Below are 20385 nucleotides of genomic sequence, written 5' to 3'. Positions count from 1 at the left end.
ATCTAAAGAAGTTGTGGATTGATGTAGAAACATAAGATATTTCAAGAAAGAAGAACTTTATCATGAGAGCCAGTTTAATATGGACTATAAATGATTTCCCTGTATATGGAATGCTGTCTGACTAGGGTACTCAAGGTAAATTGGCATGTCCACATTGTATGGAGCATTCAAAAGCATTTACATTAGAAAATGGGGGGAAAATTGTTGGTTTGACACCACATCGTAGGTTTTTACCTAGTGACCATGCCTTTAGAAAGAATAAAAAATCCTTCTTAAAAAGGAAAGTTAAAATCGATGGCCCACCATCTACAATGACACCCAACTTGGTTTGGGGAAGAGTGAGGGATTTACCAATGTCCACAGAAAATCCACGTCTGCTCAAATTACGAGGATATGGCGAGGTTCATAATTGAAGGAACACTAGTGCAGAAATTCCTTTTTACCTTGCTTTATATGCCTCGGTTAGCCAGGAACTGAAGCATATAATGGCACAGTGACATTTTTGCAATTCCAGGCAACTTTTATGCCTCGGTTCAACTAACGCCCGAAGCCAAAGAAGGTTATAGGCTTCGGTTCGCCCAAAACCGGTGCCAAAGAAGGTTATATGCCTCGGTTCCAAAGACCCGAAGCGAAAAACGGGACAACATTTTTCAAAAGTGCCACTAGCCGTTAGGTGTTTGGCCTCGGGTGGCAGTTAACCGGTGCCAAATGGGGTTATATGCTTTGGCTGTTAAGGGAACCGAAACCAAAGGGTTTATTTATGGCTCAATTTCGCGAACCCCCTTTCTCTTCTTCTTCCCCACGCCTCTACAACACTCTCTCTTCTCTCTCCACTGCAACCACTGCCACCACACTCTCCGACCAACTCCGACCACTACAACCACGCGAACGCGAACGCGAGCGCAAACGCGAACCCTGATGAGTCATTATTTTCTTCTATTCCACTAGCCTTTGTGCACCCATTAGACAGTTGATTAGTGCTTAATTGTTCATCATTAGAGTGTTTTTCATCTGTTGGGCTTTATTGGGCCACTGTTCCGAATTTGGACTAATTTCACATTATTTGGCCTAATTTTTGTTTTTAATTATTTTTTAGGTATTTGGGTGAAGCAATTTTGGAGCTTGGACTTTAATATTTAGTTGAAGAGACTTTCCACATCATTGCCACATCATTTCCATGTCATTTCCACGTCAGCAAAGTCAATGGGTCAACATTTGGGACCCAGAGTGGCATTTTTGTAAATCTGAGTGGCGTAGTGGCAGTTTTGTAATTATGAGTGGCAAGGGTGATATGCCCACGCGAATTAGGTTTGCATGAGGTGTGCAGCCGCTCCATCATCTTCAACCTCTCTTCAAAACCTCCATTTTCGTTCTCCAAGCTTCCATGGACGTCCCCCTTGCGGTTTTTCACGTTTTTGGCTCATTTTTATCGTTTTTATGCATATTTGACAGCACCCATTGAGGGCTTTACGTTTTGAATTCATTTTATGTCTTGGGCAGTTCATTTTGTGGGTTTTATTGACTTGGAACAATACCCATTTATGGGGTTTTCGCATTTATATATGACAACACCGTTTTGCATTCCATTTAAGCTTTGAAATCTCTATTTTTGCTCTTAAATTGCGTTTTCAGATTTGATAAGTTAGGGTTCTTGGTTCTGATTTTTGTGATTTTAGTTTTGAAGTGTTTAATTACTCATTTCCATGTCTAGCTAAATTCGTGTATTGACTCCTTGATGAAAAATGCAATGAAGCTTTGAGGTTGTGCTTGTTTTGTGAAATCTGCCATGTTTTTGTTCTGAATTCGTGGAATGCATGTGGTGAATCTGTAAATGCTTAATTTACAGAGTAATTGCATGTGTTTTGTTTAAGATACGTTCATGCTTAATGTATGTAGCTTGGTTGTCACGAATTTAAGGATGTGTGCATTGCTTAATTGCATAATGAAGCTAGATTGTAATTTTCGCTTAGTGAATTATTATCTAGTGGATTGAGACAAGGCAGGGTTGGTGTTAATTTGGTGGCCTATGATAAGTGAAATTGTGTTTGAATTAGGGATGTTAATACGGTTTTAGTCACTGTAGCATTTAAATTAATCTATTGATTAGCATTCTGAATCTGTCTGCCAACCCCCCCATGTGTTTTATTATTGTGTTCATCTGGAAAATTCGCTTTGAATGAAAATATTGGTCGCTGGGAGACGACTTGGTTCACTTTCATGTACTGCATTTAATATGTTTTAATTTGGTGGGGTACGGCCTCTATCAAATTTGGCGCCGTTGCCGGGGACCAATCGTTTCGTTCAAAGTAAAATTTCCAGTGTGTTTGTGTTTTGTGTTTTGGTGTGTGTAGTTCAAGTGTGGTTGAGTTGGTATATGTTCATTGTGATGTTAATATTGTGTTAAGTTCAGTGCCTGTTTTCATTCCTGTGTGTTTCTGTGTAGTGTAGTGAATAGTGTCGCGGCGCGCATGAATAGTGTCATTTGTAGTAGTGAATAGTGTTTGAATAGTGTCCGAATCTGACATTTAACTTCTGGATTTTTGTTTTGGTAGCTACGGAGCTTGTTTTGACTTGAAATTTTTTTCCCCCACTTCTAAGACGTTGAACTTGATAGGAAAAATAGCTAGAGCAGTTGGTATGGTCTGAGTTAAGAGATTCAAAAAAATTTTGGACTGATTTTTAGTGAAACTTCAGAGGACCATAACTTTTACTCTGGTTATCAGAATCACTATTATTTTATATGGATTTGGGGTAGAATTTGATTTCCCACCTTGTTGTAACCCGCTTCGCCGGTTTGCAAACTCAGATTCTCCAGAAAATGCCATTTTCTACATTTCAGCAATGTTTTTTGTGATTTTTCTTCATTTTTTTTACTTTTGAAAAATTGAAAAAAATACTTGTGCTTTGAGTTTTGATCTGATTTTTTTTGTGCTTCTATTTGACCACTCAAAGGAATATCCTACCAATTTTCAAGTCATTTGAAGGTCGTTTGAGTATACTTGTAGTTATACCCTTTGTTATGCCAATATCACCACAATTAATGCTTTTTGGTGCATGACTAGGGGAAACCCAAGTGAATTACAACCATTTGACCCTGAGATTGATAGGACATTCCACAGAGGAAGTAGGCATCCTAGGAATCCATCTTTGCATGCTGAATATTCAGTGACATTTCCTGATTCTTCTGATTCTCATCACATTCCTGACACTCCTCATTCTTTGCATTCTGAGCATACTGTATATTCTGAGCATTTTCATACTGATAACATGGCTCAACCTCCTCCACCTCATGAGAGAACCATGAGTGAGCTCACTGCACCAGAGTTCACTTATGATAGTTTATGCATACAATACCCTGAGGAGGAGGTTCCATATGTGCTGAAAACTGGTTTGATACACTTGTTGCCAAAGTTTCATGGTCTTGCAGGTGAGGACCCGTGCAAACACTTGAAGTAGTTTCATGTCGTCTGTTCCACCATGAAGCCTGCAGATGTACAAGAGGACCATGTATACTTGAAGGCTTTCCCTCATTCTTTGGAGGGTAATGCGAAAGACTGGCTGTACTACCTAGCACCCAGGTCCATCACAAGCTGGGATGACCTGAAGAGATTGTTCCTTGCCAAGTTCTTTCCTGCTTCAAGGACAACAGCCATACGGAAGGAGATTTCTGGCATCAAGCAGCAATCTGGGGAGACCCTTTATGAGTACTGGGAGAGGTTTAAGAATCTCTGTTCAAGCTGTCCACACCATCAGATTTCTGAACATCTCCTCCTGCAGTATTTTTATGAAGGCTTGCACCACATGGATCGAAATATGATTGATGCCGCAAGTGGTGGTGCCCTTGGTAACATAACCCCAGCTGCAGCCAAACAACTGATAGAGAACATGGCTTCAAATTCTCAACAATTTGGCACAAGGAGTGATGCCATAGTTGTTAGAGGTGTTCATGATGTAGGAGCAGCCGAGTACACAAAGAAGTTGGAAAGTAAGATTGATGCTCTTACTACACTGGTCAATCAACTTGCTTCCAATCAAAGAGCTCCAGCTGCAAGAGTTTGTGGCCTTTGTACATCTGTTGATCATTTTACAGACTCTTGCCCAGCATTGCAACAACAGGCTTCTTCTTCTACACCAGTGGATACCCCTCAGGCCTATGCAGCAAATATTTTCAACAACAATAGGCCCCAATAGCAACAACAAAACCACCATGATTTGTCAACCAACAGATATAATCCAGGATGGAGGAATCACCCTAATTTGAGATGGGGAAACCAGGGTAACCAGCAGCCCCAAAAATTTCAAAATGTGCAACCACCTCCACAACAAAGAGTTGCACCTGCACCACAAGCTGCTCCTGTTCCACCTGTACCCACACCAGCTCCTGCTGCAGCACCTGCACCTTCTTCTTCTACTTCATTGGAGGAGTTAGTCAGGATGATGACCCTTCAAAATATACAATTTCAGCAGGAGACTAGAGCCTCAATCCAGAGTTTGACAAATCAAATGGGGCAAATGGCCACTCAGCTAAACCAGGCACAGGCTCAGAATTCTGACAAGCTTCCATCACAGACGGTGGGAAATCCTAGGAATGTGAGTGCCATTACTTTGAGATCTGGGAAGAACATTGAAGTTCCCACTTCCGAGCCTACACCTCCAAAGGAAGCCGACCCTGCCACACTTCAGAGAAAGCGTGATGCTCATGCAGCTGGTCCTTCCACATCTGGTGCGACTTCTACACCTTCCACCTTTACTGCTGCACCTTCCATACCTCTTCCTTTCCCTCCAAGAGCCATTCCAAGCAAAAAGATGGAAGAGGTTGACAGGGAGATCTTGGAAACTTTTAGGAAGGTGGAGGTGAACATACCTCTGTTGGATGCCATTAAACAGATTCCCAGATATGCAAAGTTCTTGAAGGAGCTATGCACGCACAAAAGAAGGTTGAAGGGAAACGAAAAGATCAGCATGGGCAGAAACGTGTCAGCATTGATAGGTAAATCTGTTCCTCAGATTCCTGAGAAGTGCAAGGACCCAGGTACATTTTGTGTACCTTGCATCATAGGTAACAATAAATTTGAAAATGCAATGCTTGATCTTGGTGCTTCAATAAATGTAATGCCTCTTTCTATTTTTAAATCTCTTTCTCTTGGACCCCTGCAACCTACGGGTGTGGTGATTCAGTTGGCAAATAGAAGTGTTGCCCACCCCGCAGGTTTGGTTGATGATGTTTTGGTTCGTGTTGGTGAATTGATTTTCCCTGCTGATTTTTACATTCTTGACATGGAAGAGGGATTTTCATATGGTTCTGCACCAATCATTTTAGGCAGACCATTTTTGAAAACTGCACGAACCAAAATTGATGTCCATGCAGGTACTTTGTCCATGGAGTTTGATGATATTGTTGTGCGATTCAACATTCTGGATGCCATGAAACATCCTTCTGAGGATCATTCTATTTTTCACGTGGATATTATTGATGATGCTGTTGATGGATTGATTTCTGATTTCCACTCTTTGCATGCATTAAAACATTCATCCGTGTCTGAGTTATCTGAATTTGCATGCATTGATGTTCTTGATTCTGATTCTGCTTCTGATTCTGCTGATGTTGAATATGATGTGGATAATATTGAATCTAATGAGTTTGACTCTCTGGATGTTGTACCTATTCACTTTGATGTTATACAATCAGGTTGCACTAACCATGTTGCAGGAAGTACACATGCATCTGATTGTTATGCTCAGGTACAAGCTGTGGAACCCATTTCTCCCTCCCTTCTGGTTCCTGATATTCAGCCAGCATCCAGTAGTACTCCAGAGTTAAAACCACTGCCAGACAACCTCAAGTATGTCTATTTAGAGGAGGAGGACAAACTGCCTGTCATCATTTCCACCTCCCTCACTGCTGAACAAGAGCAGAGGTTGTTGCAAGTTCTTAAGAAGCATAAGAAAGTAATTGGATGGACATTGGCTGACATCCCTGGTATTAGCCCATTAACATGCATGCATAGGATATTGTTGGAAGATGGAGCAAAGCCAGTGAGACAGCCACAAAGGCGACTCAACCCTGTCATCTCGGATGTTGTAAAGAAGGAGGTGACCAAGCTTCTACAAGCTGGGATCATCTACCCCATTTCTGACAGTCAGTGGGTTAGCCCCATCCATGTTGTTCCAAAGAAGACTGGCCTCACTGTAGTCAAGAATGAAAAAGAGGAGCTAATTCCAACAAGAGTGCAAAACAGTTGAAGGGTTTGCATTGACTACAGAAGGCTAAATCAAGAAACCAGAAAAGACCACTTCCCCCTGCCTTTTATTGATCAGATGCTTGAGCGCTTGGCAGGTAAGTCCCACTATTGCTTTCTTGATGGGTTTTCTGGTTATTTTCAAATTCACATTGCACCTGAGGACCAAGAGAAAACCACATTCACCTGCCCCTTTGGCACTTTTGCCTATAGGAGGATGTCGTTTGGCCTATGCAATGCCCCTGGCACATTCCAGCGGTGCATGCTAAGCATTTTTAGTGATTTTCTTGAAAAATTCATAGAGGTGTTTATGGATGACTTTACTGTATATGGGTCCTTATTTGATGCATGTTTGGATAGTTTGGACAGAGTTTTAAACAGGTGCATCCAATCTAACCTTGTTCTCAATTTTGAGAAATGTCATTTCATGGTAGAACAAGGCATAGTATTTGGGCACATAATTTCAAAAAAGGGCATTAAAGTTGACCCTGCCAAGATCTCAATTATTTCACAATTGCCTTACCCCTCTTCTGTACGAGAGGTTCGTTCTTTTCTTGGCCATGCAGGGTTTTACAGGCGCTTCATTCAAGACTTCAGTAAGAAGGCCCTCCCACTGTCCAACCTATTGCAAAAGGATGTTGACTTCATCTTTGATGAAGGATGCAAAGAGGCTTTTGATTGCCTCAAGAAGGCCTTGACCACAACTCCAATCATTCAGGCGCCTGACTGGACAGCCCCATTTGAGCTTATGTGTGATGCATCCAACTATGCATTAGGGGCTGTTCTAGCTCAAAAGATTGATAAGCAGCCGAGGGTAATCTACTATGCCTCCAGGACATTAGATGTTGCCCAATCAAATTACACCACAACAGAAAAAGAGCTCCTTGCGGTAGTTTTTGCACTTGAAAAGTTTCGATCTTATCTGCTTGGTTCTCCTGTTGTTGTGTTTACTGACCATGCAGCTCTTAAGTACTTGTTGAAGAAGGCAGAATCAAAACCTCGGCTGATAAGATGGATGCTCTGGCTCCAAGAATTTGATTTGGAGATCCGTGATAGGGGCGGAGCACAAAACCTGGTTGCAGACCACCTAAGCAGGATTGAGAGGTCTACTGATGACGCTTCACCGATCCGGGATGACTTTCCCGATGAAAGTTTGTTGACACTCTCTACTTCTTCCTCACCTTGGTTTGCTAACATTGTTAATTATCTTGCTGCTTCTGTTTTTCCTCCCCTAGCATCCAGAGCTCAATGTGATAAACTCAAGAGCGATGCTAGGTATTACATTTGGGATGACCCCTATCTGTGGAAAATGTGCAGTGATCAGGTTACCAGGAGATGCATTTCGGACCATGAGATTGACTCGGTCCTCAAATTTTGTCATTCATCTGCACCTGGTGGTTACCTTGGCACACAAAGGACAGCTCGTAAGGTGCTAGATTGCGGATTTTATTGGCCCACCATCTTCAAAGATGCGTGGAGGATTTGTAGCACATGTGAGGAATGCCAACGAGCAGGAGGAGCCATTTCTTGGAGACAACAGATGCCTCAACAACCCATGCTATTTTGTGAGGTGTTTGATGTCTGGGGTATAAATTTCATGGGCCCTTTCCCTGTCTCTTTTGGTTTCACTTACATCTTACTTGCTGTTGATTATGTTTCAAAATGGGTGGAAGCCAAAGCCACTAGAACTAATGATGCTCGAGTTCTTGCGGACTTCGTTAGGTCTCACATATTTTGCAGGTTTGGAGTTCCTCGAGCTATTGTTAGTGACCAAGGCACCCATTTTTGCAACAGATCCTTGGGGGTTTTGCTTCAAAAGTATGGGGTTGTGCACAAACTTTCTACACCATATCACCCCCAAACTAATGGGCAAGCTGAGATCTCAAACAGATAAATCAAGAGGATCTTGGAGAAGATTGTGCAGCCCAACAGGAAGGATTGGAGCAATAGACTTGAGGACGCTCTATGGGCTCACAGGACTGCTTACAAGGCACCTATAGGGATGTCTCCTTATCGGGTTGTCTTTGGTAAGCCATGCCACCTTCCAGTGGAGATAGAGCATCGAGCCTACTGGGCTGTCAAGTCATGCAACTTCTCTCTTGATCAAGCTGGGGAGGAAAGGAAGCTGCAGTTGAACGAGTTGGATGAGATCCGTTTGGAGGCATATCAGAACTCTATGTTCTACAAGGAAAAGACCAAGAGATTCCATGATAGCTCCATTGCTAGAAAGGAATTTGTTGTTGGTCAGCAAGTTTTACTGTATAACTCCAGACTTGGACTCATGGGGGGTAAGTTGAGATCAAAGTGGATTGGTCCTTTTGTTGTCACTAATGTTTATCCTTATGGTACAGTTGAAATCAAAAGCCAGTCCACAGATAAGAGCTTCAAAGTGAATGGGCATCGTCTTAAGCCATTCCTCAGCAATCCTGCCTTGGTGGATACTGTTGTGGAGGAAACTTCCCTGCTTGACCCCACTGCTGTTTCACCATGATTCAAGGAGTTTTCTTTCCCCTTCTTCTTTACTTTTATTGCACTTGTCCAGGTCTGTCTGTCTGTTGTTGTTTCCGTTTGTTTGATTCCTTTTTGTTAATTTGTGTTAGTTAGTGTTATGTTTTTGCTTTCTGTTTGGAACACTCACTTCACTTTTGGAGGATGAGTTGTTGGTTATTCTGTGAACTGATATCCTTGCTTTGTCTTTGCATGTCAACTTGCTTTTGGAATTAGTTTACCCTCTGTAAGAATTTGAGCCACTCTCTGTTCTTTGATTGTGTGATATATGCCTCTTGAATGCTTGCACAGTGGCCTTGGCTTGACTCTTTCTGAATGCCTTTCTGATTCACATGCATGTTGGGATATGATTTAGGCAATTTTGTTCTGTGAGCCTACAACCAGATGAGCCTACCTTGAGCCTGCATACCCTTTCATTGTTTTACAGCTCATTACATTACAAGCCCTTAGCCTGAAAAACCATGATTATTCCTACCTTAGGAAATTTTGGAGCTTTGGAATTGTTTTGGGAATGGGTGCTCAATTAAGTGTGGTCGCGCACAACAAGTGTGGTTGTGCGCGCACTTGTTGTTGGTTCTTGGAATTGCTCATTTGTACACCAAAGTGGGATTTCCAAATTGTTGTTTCTCTGCATGTTCTTTGTATAGAAAAAGAAAAAAAAAGAAAAAAAGAGAGAAAACAAAAAGAAAAGAAAAGAGAATAAAGAAAAGAAATAAAAAGGAGTTTGGATTTGAGCATTGTGTGAGAACCGAAGTTGGAAGTGTTGGTGTTTGGGATTACTTTCATGATTGATTGAGACTTATTCCCCATTGCTCCTCTATTTCCTTGGTTGCTTAGCTACTTATCCATATGTTCCACACCTTGTCCTCAGCCCCATTACAACCTTGAAAAGTCCTTCTGATCTTGACCTGCATGTGTTTCTGGTTTGGTTGTTCGTTCTAGAGGCTTGCCAAGTCTGTTTGATGTTTGTTTTTCAGGGGTGCTTTGAGAGTAAACAGTAGCCTAGAGATTTGAGTGATACAGTGCATATTTCGTGAGGTTATGTTGCTTTCAATTCTCCTTAAGTTGAACTGAGTACTTGACATGTTTTGAATTGCTTGGATGATGTTCATGGATACCTTGCAGCTTTGAATCCTTCTGTGTTAGATGTGTTTCCGTTTGTCATGTGTTTGTTTGTCTTGTGTCTTTTTGTCTCTCTTGTTATGTTTGTGATGTCCTTGCTTTGCTTTACTCTTTAATTTTGCCCAGGAGTGCAAAAGGGTAAGTGTGGTCGATTTTGATGAGTCATTATTTTCTTCTATTCCACTAGCCTTTGTGCACCCATTAGACAGTTGATTAGTGCTTAATTGTTCATCATTAGAGTGTTTTTCATCTGTTGGGACTTTATTGGGCCACTGTTCCGAATTTGGACTAATTTCACATTATTTGGCCTAATTTTTGTTTTTAATTATTTTTTAGGTATTTGGGTGAAGCAATTTTGGAGCTTGGACTTTAATATTTAGTTGAAGAGACTTTCCACATCATTGCCACATCATTTCCATGTCATTTCCACGTCAGCAAAGTCAATGGGTCAACATTTGAGGCCCAGAGTGGCATTTTTGTAAATCTGAGTGGCGTAGTGGCAGTTTTGTAATTATGAGTGGCAAGGGTGATATGACCACGCGAATTAGGTTTGCATGAGGTGTGCAGCCGCTCCATCATCTTCAACCTCTCTTCAAAACCTCCATTTTCGTTCTCCAAGCTTCCATGGACGTCCCCCTTGCGGTTTTTCACGTTTTTGGCTCATTTTTATCAATATTATGCATATTTGACAGCACCCATTGAGGGCTTTACGTTTTGAATTCGTTTTATGTCTTGGGCAGTTCGTTTTGTGGGTTTTATTGACTTGGAACAATACCCATTCATGGGGTTTTCGCATTTATATATGACAACACCGTTTTGCATTCCATTTAAGCTTTGAAATCTCTATTTTTGCTCTTAAATTGTGTTTTCAGATTTGATAAGTTAGGGTTCTTGGTTCTGATTTTTGTGATTTCAGTTTTGAAGTGTTTAATTACTCATTTCCATGTCTAGCTAAATTCGTGTATTGACTCCTTGATGAAAAATGCAATGAAGCTTTGAGGTTGTGCTTGTTTTGTGAAATCTGCCATGTTTTTGTTCTGAATTCGTGGAATGCATGTGGTGAATCTGTAAATGCTTAATTTATAGAGTAATTGCATGTGTTTTGTTTAAGATACGTTCATGCTTAATGTATGTAGCTTGGTTGTCACGAATTTAAGGATGTGTGCATTGCTTAATTGCATAATGAAGCTAGATTGTAATTTTCGCTTAGTGAATTATTATCTAGTGGATTGAGACAAGGCAGGGTTGGTGTTAATTTGGTGGCCTATGATAAGTGAAATTGCGTTTGAATCAGGGATGTCAATACGGTTTTAGTCACTGTAGCATTTAAATTAATCTATTGATTAGCATTCTGAATCTGTCTGCCAACCCCCCCTGTGTTTTATTGTTGTGTTCATCTGGAAAATTCGCTTTGAATGAAAATATTGGTCGTTGGGAGACGACTTGGTTCACTTTCATGTACTGCATTTAATATGTTTTAATTTGGTGGGGTACGACCTCTATCAAACCCCCTCTATGTTGCACCTCCTGTCACCTTCGCGAACTCTCTCGTCACTCTCCTTGCCACTGTCGTTGCCACCACCCTCCTCCGTCGCTGCCACCACGCTCCTCCAGCCACCATCGCGGCGTCGCCTCCGCTGGTGCTGCACCTCCATTTCGTGCATAGCTATTTTGTGCACGGCCATTTCGTGCACCTCCTTCTCGATTTTTCCGACAACTGTCATACCGCTGTTCCTCCAAGGTAAGTTTCCAACTCGTTTTTGTTTCGTTTTCCATTTTGTATATATTAATTTTTAGTTTCGATTATTGCAAGTATTGATTTTCATTGGAATTCAAATTGTTTGGATTTTTTGTATATACTATGAGTTAGCCTTAGTTTCCCGTTTGAGATTCAATACGAAAATTATGTATTGCCCCCAGTTTTCATTTTGAAGAAACTACATATTTTTCTAAAATTAGATATAAGGGGATACAATACTAATAATTTAAATGTATTGAATCTTGAATTGTCCGATTGGACAGTTTAAGAAGATTAATCACTTTCTAGTAGTTTATTAGTGCATATATATTTTAAAATACATATCTTAAAAGTCATGAATATTTGTCAATTGTGTTTTGTATTGATCTTCAGGTGCATATTTTATTGTGGTTTATAATCATTTTCATTTCGTGTATCTTGACGGCTAATACGAAATGCTGGCAAAATTTTGTGAAATTTAAGATATGTATTTTAAAAGTAATATGTACCAATAAAATAAAGAAAGTGGTTCTTCTTAAATGGGATAGGGTTACACCTTGATTACGAGATGAACATTGATTCAAAGATTACTGAAATTGTTCACGCAATTTCAATATGGATTGAGATTGGATTAATTTACCACGTATCAACGCTGAGTATGATAATGAAGTAGAAGAATTTATAAAATTTGCGCAACGTTGTGAGGGGAGAAGTGATGATGAGGTGAAGTTCAGATGTCCTTGTGTCAACTATTTGAATGAGAGAAAATTGAATGCAACTCAAGTTAGGGAACATCTTATTTGTGATGGTTTCCTTAGAAGTTATACAATATGGACATGGCACGACGAATTAATAGACTTTCCAACTATTTCTCAAACTGAACATGTTGTCCATTCCACCATGAAAAAGCGACGGCAAGAGCGATGTGAAGAGCGAGTAGAAGAAGATAATATAGAGGACATGATAAAGGATGTTGGCGTAGAAGCTTTTGCACAAGCGCATGTATATGAGACGATGTTTGCTGATGCGGAAACTTCGTTGTATGCCGGTTCAACTAAGTTCACGCGATTAACAACGATTTTAAGATTTATGAATTTGAAAGCGACCAATGGTTGGACAGATAAAAGTTTAACAGAATTGCTCATGCTCTTGAATGAAATGCTTTCCGGGGGAAATACTCTACCCACTTGAAACTATGACGCCAAGAAAACTCTTTTTTCGATGGGTATGGAGTATAAAAGGATACACTCATGTCCTAATGATTGCATATTATACAGAAAGGAATTTGAAGATTTGAAAAAATGTCCAAAGTGTGGGTCATCACGATACATGCAGAAAAGAAATAGTGAAGTTAGTGGTCAAATAGAGAAGGAAGGATCTGCTTTGAAAGTAGTCTGGTACCTTCCAATCGTGCCCAGACTTAAGCGTTTATTTGCAAATCCTAAAGACGCTAAAAATTATAGATGACATGCAATTGAGAGAAGATGTGACGGACTCCTTTGTCATCCAGCTGATTCAATGCAATGGAAAAATATTGATCAAGAATTTCCCATGTTCAATGAAGAATGTAGAAATATTCATTTTGGCTTAGCTACCAATGGAATGAATCCATTTGGTAATTTAAGTACAAACCATAGTTGTTGGCCCGTTATATTATTGATTTACAACTTATCTCCTGGACTCTGCATGAAGAGAAAATACATGATGTTGTCTATTGATATCTGGTCCAAAGCAGCCTAGAAATGACATAGATGTATATCTCAATCCTTTAGTTGTAGACTTGAAGTTATTGTGGGTTGATGGTGTTAAAGTATTTGATGATGTTGCTTCTGAAACTTCCATGATGCATGCAATGTTATTTTGCACCATTAATGACTTTCCAACTTATGGTAATCTGTCGGGGTACAGTGTCAAGGGTCATAAAGCATTTCCTATATGTCAAGAAAACACTGCATCTCATCAGTTGAAAAACGGAAGGAAGACTGTGTATCATCGCCATCGAAGGTTTTTACAAGCTAATCATCCTTATCAAAGGTTAAAGAAAGCATTCAATGGACATCAAGAGAATGACAAAGCACCAACTCCATTAACTAACATTCAAATTCATGAAAAAGTTAATAAAGTACATCATGTATTTGTAAAACGTCCAAGAAGTCATCTGCATCGAGCCCTTGGAAGAAAAATCAATATTATTTGATCTTCCATATTGGTCGAAGTTACAAGTTAAGCATTGCATAGATGTCATGCATGTAGAGAAGAATGTGTGTGATAGCTTGATTGGTACACTACTTAACATTCAGGGAAAGACAAAAGATGGAGTAAATGCTCGTTTGGATTTGGTTGAAATGAAGATCCGAGAAGACTTGGCACCAAGGGAGGTTGGTTGGCGTACTTATTTGCCCCCTACATGTTACACTATGTCCAAACAAGAGAAGATAATTTTTTGCTTATGTTTAAAGAGTGTCAAGGTACCTCAAGGATACTCTTCAAATATTCAGAGTTTAGTGTCCATGCAAGACTTGAAGCTTGTTGACCTAAAGTCTCATGATTGCCACATCTTAATGTAACAATTGTTACCTTTAGCTATTCGTGGAATTTTACCCAAAAATGTTAGACAAACTATAACGCGTTTGTGTGCATTCTTCTCTTCAATTTGTAGCAAAGTCATTGATCCTTTAAAGTTAGATGAACTTCAAGCCGAGATTGTTATCATCTTGTGTCAGCTAAAGATGTTTTCCCTCAATCATTTTTTGACATCATGGTACATTTACTTGTTCATCTAGTGAGAGAAATCAAGTTTTATGGACCAGTATACTTAAGATGGATGTATCCCATTGAACGTTACATGAATATTTTGAAAGGATATGTGAAAAATCAATATCGTCCAGAAGCTTCAATGATCGAAAGGTATATTGCTGAAGAAAGTGTCGAGTTTTGTTCAAATTACATGGCAAAAGCAAAACCGATAGGAGTTCCTCAGAGATCATGGTTGAACAAGTGTTCTATAAGTAACAACATCCGAGGTCTGAGTGTGGTTAGCAAAGATCGCAAAGATCTCAAAGAGTTGATGCAAGCACACCTATACATATTGAACAACGCAGATGAGGTAATGCCTTACTTATCTGCACACAAAGTCATTGTGAAAGAGAATAATCTAAGACAATCACAAAAATGGCATTTGATGGAGCATAATAGAACATTCATGCCTTGGTTTAAATCTGAGATTTTGAAAGCTTCGCAATGTTCTGAGACTTTGATGTGGTTAGCGAATGGGTGGAATTTGATGTCATCTATTGTACAGGTTATGAAATCAATAATAACACATTTATACGAAGTCTCTGGATGATAAAAGCACAATACAAAATAGTGGAGTCAGTCTTGAAGCTAAGTCGCTACAATTTTCTACATCTAAAGATCAAAATCCTGTATTTGGATCAATGACATACTATGCTGTAATACAAGAGATATGAGAGGTTGATTATACCATGTTTACTATTCCACTTTTCAAATGTAAGTGGGTTGACAATAAGAGTGGTGTCAAAATGGATGAATCAGGAATGTCTAGTTGATTTTCGAAAAGTGGGTTACCGAGATGAGCCATTTATCATGGCACAACAAGCATCTTAGGTTTTCTATGTTAAAGATCCTGCATCTGAACATTGGTTTGTCACTCTTCATTAAAAAAAAAGATTGATCCTAATGAAGAGAATCTGAGTGATCTTAATATTGTTGTCACCCACCCATTTAGAAGAACGATCAATGTTGATGAAATCCCTCTAGTTGATGATGTACATGTTGTAAGACCCAGGAAAAATTAGATTAAAGGGAAAAACATGGGAAAAATTAATGGCTTGATTAATATTGTTGATTTAATTTAATTAGGTTATTAAATTATGAATTATGAAATAATTATTATTTGAGTGATTTAAGTTATTGTGGTATTTACAATAATTATTTAAGTAATTATTTAAGTGATGTAAATTATTGTTTTATTTATTTTAAATTTTAACAACATATATAATGTTGCACATATGTGTTTATATTGTATTAATGCACAAAATGTTATGAGAAAGCAATTGGCTTGGTTGTCTGTGTGCGTATCTTTGTGCAAAGACTCAAGGGTTCTATTTTAGGTAGCATTAAAATGTCTAAATTGTGTTTCTTTTTCTTTTTCTTCTTTCTGGTGGGGCCCACAAAAAATTCTTTAGCTTTCTCTCTCCTGAAGTTTGTGTCATAGGTAAACTACATGCTGCAGTGGTTATATCTTCATTCTTTTTCTCCTTTTATTTCTTTTTCCGTCACAACAATATTCACTCTTGCTTATGATTTTTTTATTTATTTGCTTGGTTGCCACTTATTCTAAAGAAAATAAAAACGGCTTTTGATTTTATTTTTAAGATTTTACCGGAAAAGATTAAGATGAATTAGTTATAGATTAAAAGGTAATGTTTTAGAGGAGGAGATATAACAATTTTAGGATTTCTAAAATGTGAGAAAAAGGGAAGAGGAGTAGACGAGAGAGGAACCGTGGAAGAGACTACGGCAGAAAGGGAATCTAGGTTGGAGGTTGCTAATAAGGTAGAGGAAGCCAACCTTGCTTTCTTTTCTTGTTCTTTTCTCTTTATTTTGTTTGCTTGATGAATGAAACTTGAAAAGTATGCATGTGTAGTGTAGGGGAAGCCAACCTTGTCTATTAAATTTTCATGTGTAGTGTAGGGGAAGCCAACCTTGTCTATTAAATTTTCGTGGATGGCTTGTTTCTCTGCATGAAAACTTGATATTTTTGCCTTGTTTGGTGGTTCTCTTTTCTAAACTTTCATTAAACTTTGTTAGATGGGAGTATCCTTTTATGCTTGCTGGTTTTCAAACAATTATGTGTGCAATGTTTTGGAATGGATGTGGGATAGCTTTTAAGGTCCTTGAAAACCATTTTTTTTTTCTCTTTACATTTGCAGCCTTGATTTCCGTTTGTTTAAATGCTTGAAGCTTTCCAACTGTAACGTGAAGCTACTACCCATTCTTTAGATTTTGGGTGGGGACCGCATAGGTTTCAGATTTAATTTGATGGTGCAGGGTGGGCGGAAGAAGTGTAGTGTAGCGTTTGCATTCTTTGCTGCTATTCACACACACGTTGCTTGACTACCATGGCGCCTCAAGCCATGTGTTTTTCTTCTTTACGTCTTGGGTATAGACCCTTACGTAAGTAGTAGTGCGTTTTGTTGTTGCATGAGGTTGGGTTACTTTCAATTATTTCTAAGCTTGGTTTGTTGTGGGTGTAGTTTTGGTTGGCATGCATGAGGTTCATTGGTTAATGGGTTAATCTTCTTTTTCTTCTTTTGGCCAATCTCTTTTCATGTAAATGCTTGAGAATCCATTATTGAGTGCGGGTGTCACACACAGAGATTTGGTTTTGGTTCCTTTATAATGAGCACGTAAGACTGGGTTCTTGTCACAGTGTTATTTTGGATACCGTTCCTTCATATCAAGTGTTTAGTTATTGGGTTCTTGTTACAGCATGCATATTTTATGTTTCCATTGTCACGAGGTTGTTTTCATTGCACCAGTATCCGGGGCTCTTTGTGGAACAAAGTCATCTATCTAATATTTATTAGTGGGGCCGAAGGGGGAATTATTTCCCAAGTTCAAGGTGCAGCAGTTTCTTTCATGGATAGGCTTTTCTCCTTCTTTCTTTTCTATTCTCTTTCACGTAAACATATGCATGCTAGTTTTCTCTTCCTTCCATTTTGCCTTTCTTTTAAGTTCTTTCTTTTTATTCTTTATAACAACCCTACATGAGGAGGCTTTATGAAGGGACCCACATGGTTTCCTTTATAAGCCTTTAAGTTGCATGGGATGATGGTTGTTTTCCCTTCATGGTGCAGGTTCTTTTTCTCATTCTCGTTTTGAAACCACCATCAATCTTGGTTCATTTGTTTATCATTTTCCTACACTGCACACGTTTCGTAAAATGACGATTTTTACTTCGTTAACAGTTGGATCGAGCTAAAACTTTAACAATGGATTCTTAACACATAGTTCTTGACTTTGACCGGTCGGATCTTGAATCGGAGCTTGGTAGTTAGAGCAGTTTATATCGCAAGGTCCTGGTAGTTTGGTTGTTGACAACATTGACCTTTGTTGCTTGTTTGGTGCATAACTTTCTCTATAGTTATTCAATTAAGTTGGTTATTGTTGCATTTGATTCTTGATTCAATCATCTTTAATTTGAATATAAATACATAATTTTTGGAGTTTTACACAAGTCGCAGCTTTATTTTTAAAATCCTAAATCGTTTGTATACTATGGTTGAATGAATGTCACTCGTTGGGTTCATTGTATTATTTGATAAGTTGATGGGTTTATGTTATGGTTTATTTCCCATGCCTGATGTGATGGTGTATATTTTGTTGGCAATATGTAATTCTCATGTGTTGCATGTTGAGAGTGTTTTGCCTTGCTTGAAAGTTCTTGGTGGAATTTAATGAAGATTTTAGATGAATGTGATGTTATGTTTGGTTTAGTATGATTGTTTGGATTTGGGGTTTGTGAGTTCAAACCAAGGATGGATTGTGATCATAAAGTTTCTGTGTTACTTGAATGCGACGTTGAGTATTATTGGACAAATTTTATTTATGAATTTCTTTTATGAATATCATTGTTTATGGTTAGCTTACCCCTATTTGTTTGTTTGTGTTTGTTGTATGTGCGATGATCGTCTAAGTGGTGTGTTATACGGGAGCAGATAATCTTGGCATGAAGTAGATTGACGAGAGGCTGGGATGGACTTGGGAGTTTTTATAATATATTTAGTTGTTTTAAATCAAATACTATAAATTATATAATTTTCTTTTATTCCAAATGTTATTGGAAGTTTTTGACAAAGTGACGTTTTGAACTATGTAATTTAAATTAAATTAAAAGTTTTTATTAACTACATTTTCAATGTTAATTCCTTTTCCGCTAAACGTAAAAATTTTCTAATATTCCGTGACATCCCAAAATTGGGGTGTTACACATGCAATTCGAGAATGTCACGATGAAGGAATATACATATGACCAATCAATAACTTTATGTATGAATTTCGTGTTCTTGTTAAAATTTAGTTGTTTTCTTAAATAATGTTTTATATATGATTTTATATATTGCTTATTAATGTTTTGTGATGTTTTCATTTCACAGATATATGGATGAACATCATAGTTCATCAGAGGATGAAGCACCTGCTAAGAGACCCACCAAAGGAGCCACTAGGTTGAGATAGCTCTTGATTAAAAGAGCTAATGGTTAGAAAACACCTGTTGATATTAACGTTGACACTGGAATGCTTAGTGGTCATTATGCGGATGTCTTCAAAAGCTATTTAGGAATGTTGGCACGAGAGAGAATATCAATCCTTACTTTATCTTTTGATCTTGTCACTGAAGTTGATCGGGAAATGATATGGCAGGATTTATTGGTAACTAATATTAATGTTATTAACGTAATACTTTGATTTTGCTGATAATATGTTAATTATTGTTGATGACATTTTCTATATTATAGCTAACATTTGATATTCCAAATGTGGCGAAGCTTAAACAAAAATGTTTGTAATCGGTGGTTGAGAAATTTCGGAGAAATTTTGTGGTTTTAAGACCAAGTTGATGTCTAGTGATGAGTCATTATTTTCTTCTATTCCACTAGCCTTTGTGCACCCATTAGACAGTTGATTAGTGCTTAATTGTTCATCATTAGAGTGTTTTTCATCTGTTGGGCTTTATTGGGCCACTGTTCCGAATTTGGACTAATTTCACATTATTTGGCCTAATTTTTGTTTTTAATTATTTTTTAGGTATTTGGGTGAAGCAATTTTGGAGCTTGGACTTTAATATTTAGTTGAAGAGACTTTCCACATCATTGCCACATCATTTCCATGTCATTTCCACGTCAACAAAGTCAATGGGTCAACATTTGAGGCCCAGAGTGGCATTTTTGTAAATCTGAGTGGCGTAGTGGCAGTTTTGTAATTATGAGTGGCAAGGGTGATATGACCACGCGAATTAGGTTTGCATGAGGTGTGCAGCCGCTCCATCATCTTCAACCTCTCTTCAAAACCTCCATTTTCGTTCTCCAAGCTTCGATGGACGCCCACCTTGCGGTTTTTCACGTTTTTAGCTCATTTTTACCGTTTTTATGCATATTTGACAGCACCCATTGAGGGTTTTACGTTTTGAATTCGTTTTCTTGCTTGGGCAGTTCATTTTGTGGGTTTTATTGACTTGGAACAATACCCATTCATGGGGTTTTCGCATTTATATATGACAATACCGTTTTGCATTCCATTTAAGCTTTGAAATCTCTATTTTTGCTCTTAAATTGCGTTTTCAGATTTGATAAGTTAGGGTTCTTGGTTCTGATTTTTGTGATTTCAGTTTTGAAGTGTTTAATTACTCATTTCCATGTCTAGCTAAATTCGCGTACTGACTCCTTGATGAAAAATGCAATGAAGCTTTGAGGTTGTGCTTGTTTTGTGAAATCTGCCATGTTTTTGTTCTGAATTCGTGGAATGCATGTGGTGAATCTGTAAATGCTTAATTTACAGAGTAATTGCATGTGTTTTGTTTAAGATACATTCATGCTTAATGTATGTAGCTTGGCTGTCATGAATTTAAGGATGTGTGCATTGCTTAATTGCATAATGGAGCTAGATTGTAATTTTCGCTTAGTGAATTATTATCTAGTGGATTGAGACAAGGCAGGGTTGGTGTTAATTTGGTGGCCTATGATAAGTGAAATT

General features: G+C 38.5%; 1 pseudogene across 1 annotated transcript; it reads left to right on the top strand.

Moving 5' to 3' along the window:
• Positions 1 to 1642: 1642 nt before the first annotated feature.
• LOC146886759 (uncharacterized) lies at positions 1643 to 19980 on the top strand (annotated as a pseudogene). The gene is made up of 3 exons (XR_014994348.1): positions 1643 to 11610; positions 18789 to 19065; positions 19441 to 19980. The product of XR_014994348.1 is annotated as an uncharacterized LOC146886759 (transcript).
• Positions 19981 to 20385: the final 405 nt, after the last annotated feature.

This window comes from Vigna unguiculata, chromosome 4 (assembly GCF_037176805.1).
Source record: "Vigna unguiculata cultivar grain cowpea cultivar isolate G323 ecotype 2 chromosome 4, ASM3717680v1, whole genome shotgun sequence".
NCBI lineage: Eukaryota > Viridiplantae > Streptophyta > Magnoliopsida > Fabales > Fabaceae > Vigna > Vigna unguiculata.
The sequence above is the reverse complement of the archived record's forward strand: the minus strand, read 5'-3'. Positions and strand labels throughout refer to the sequence as shown.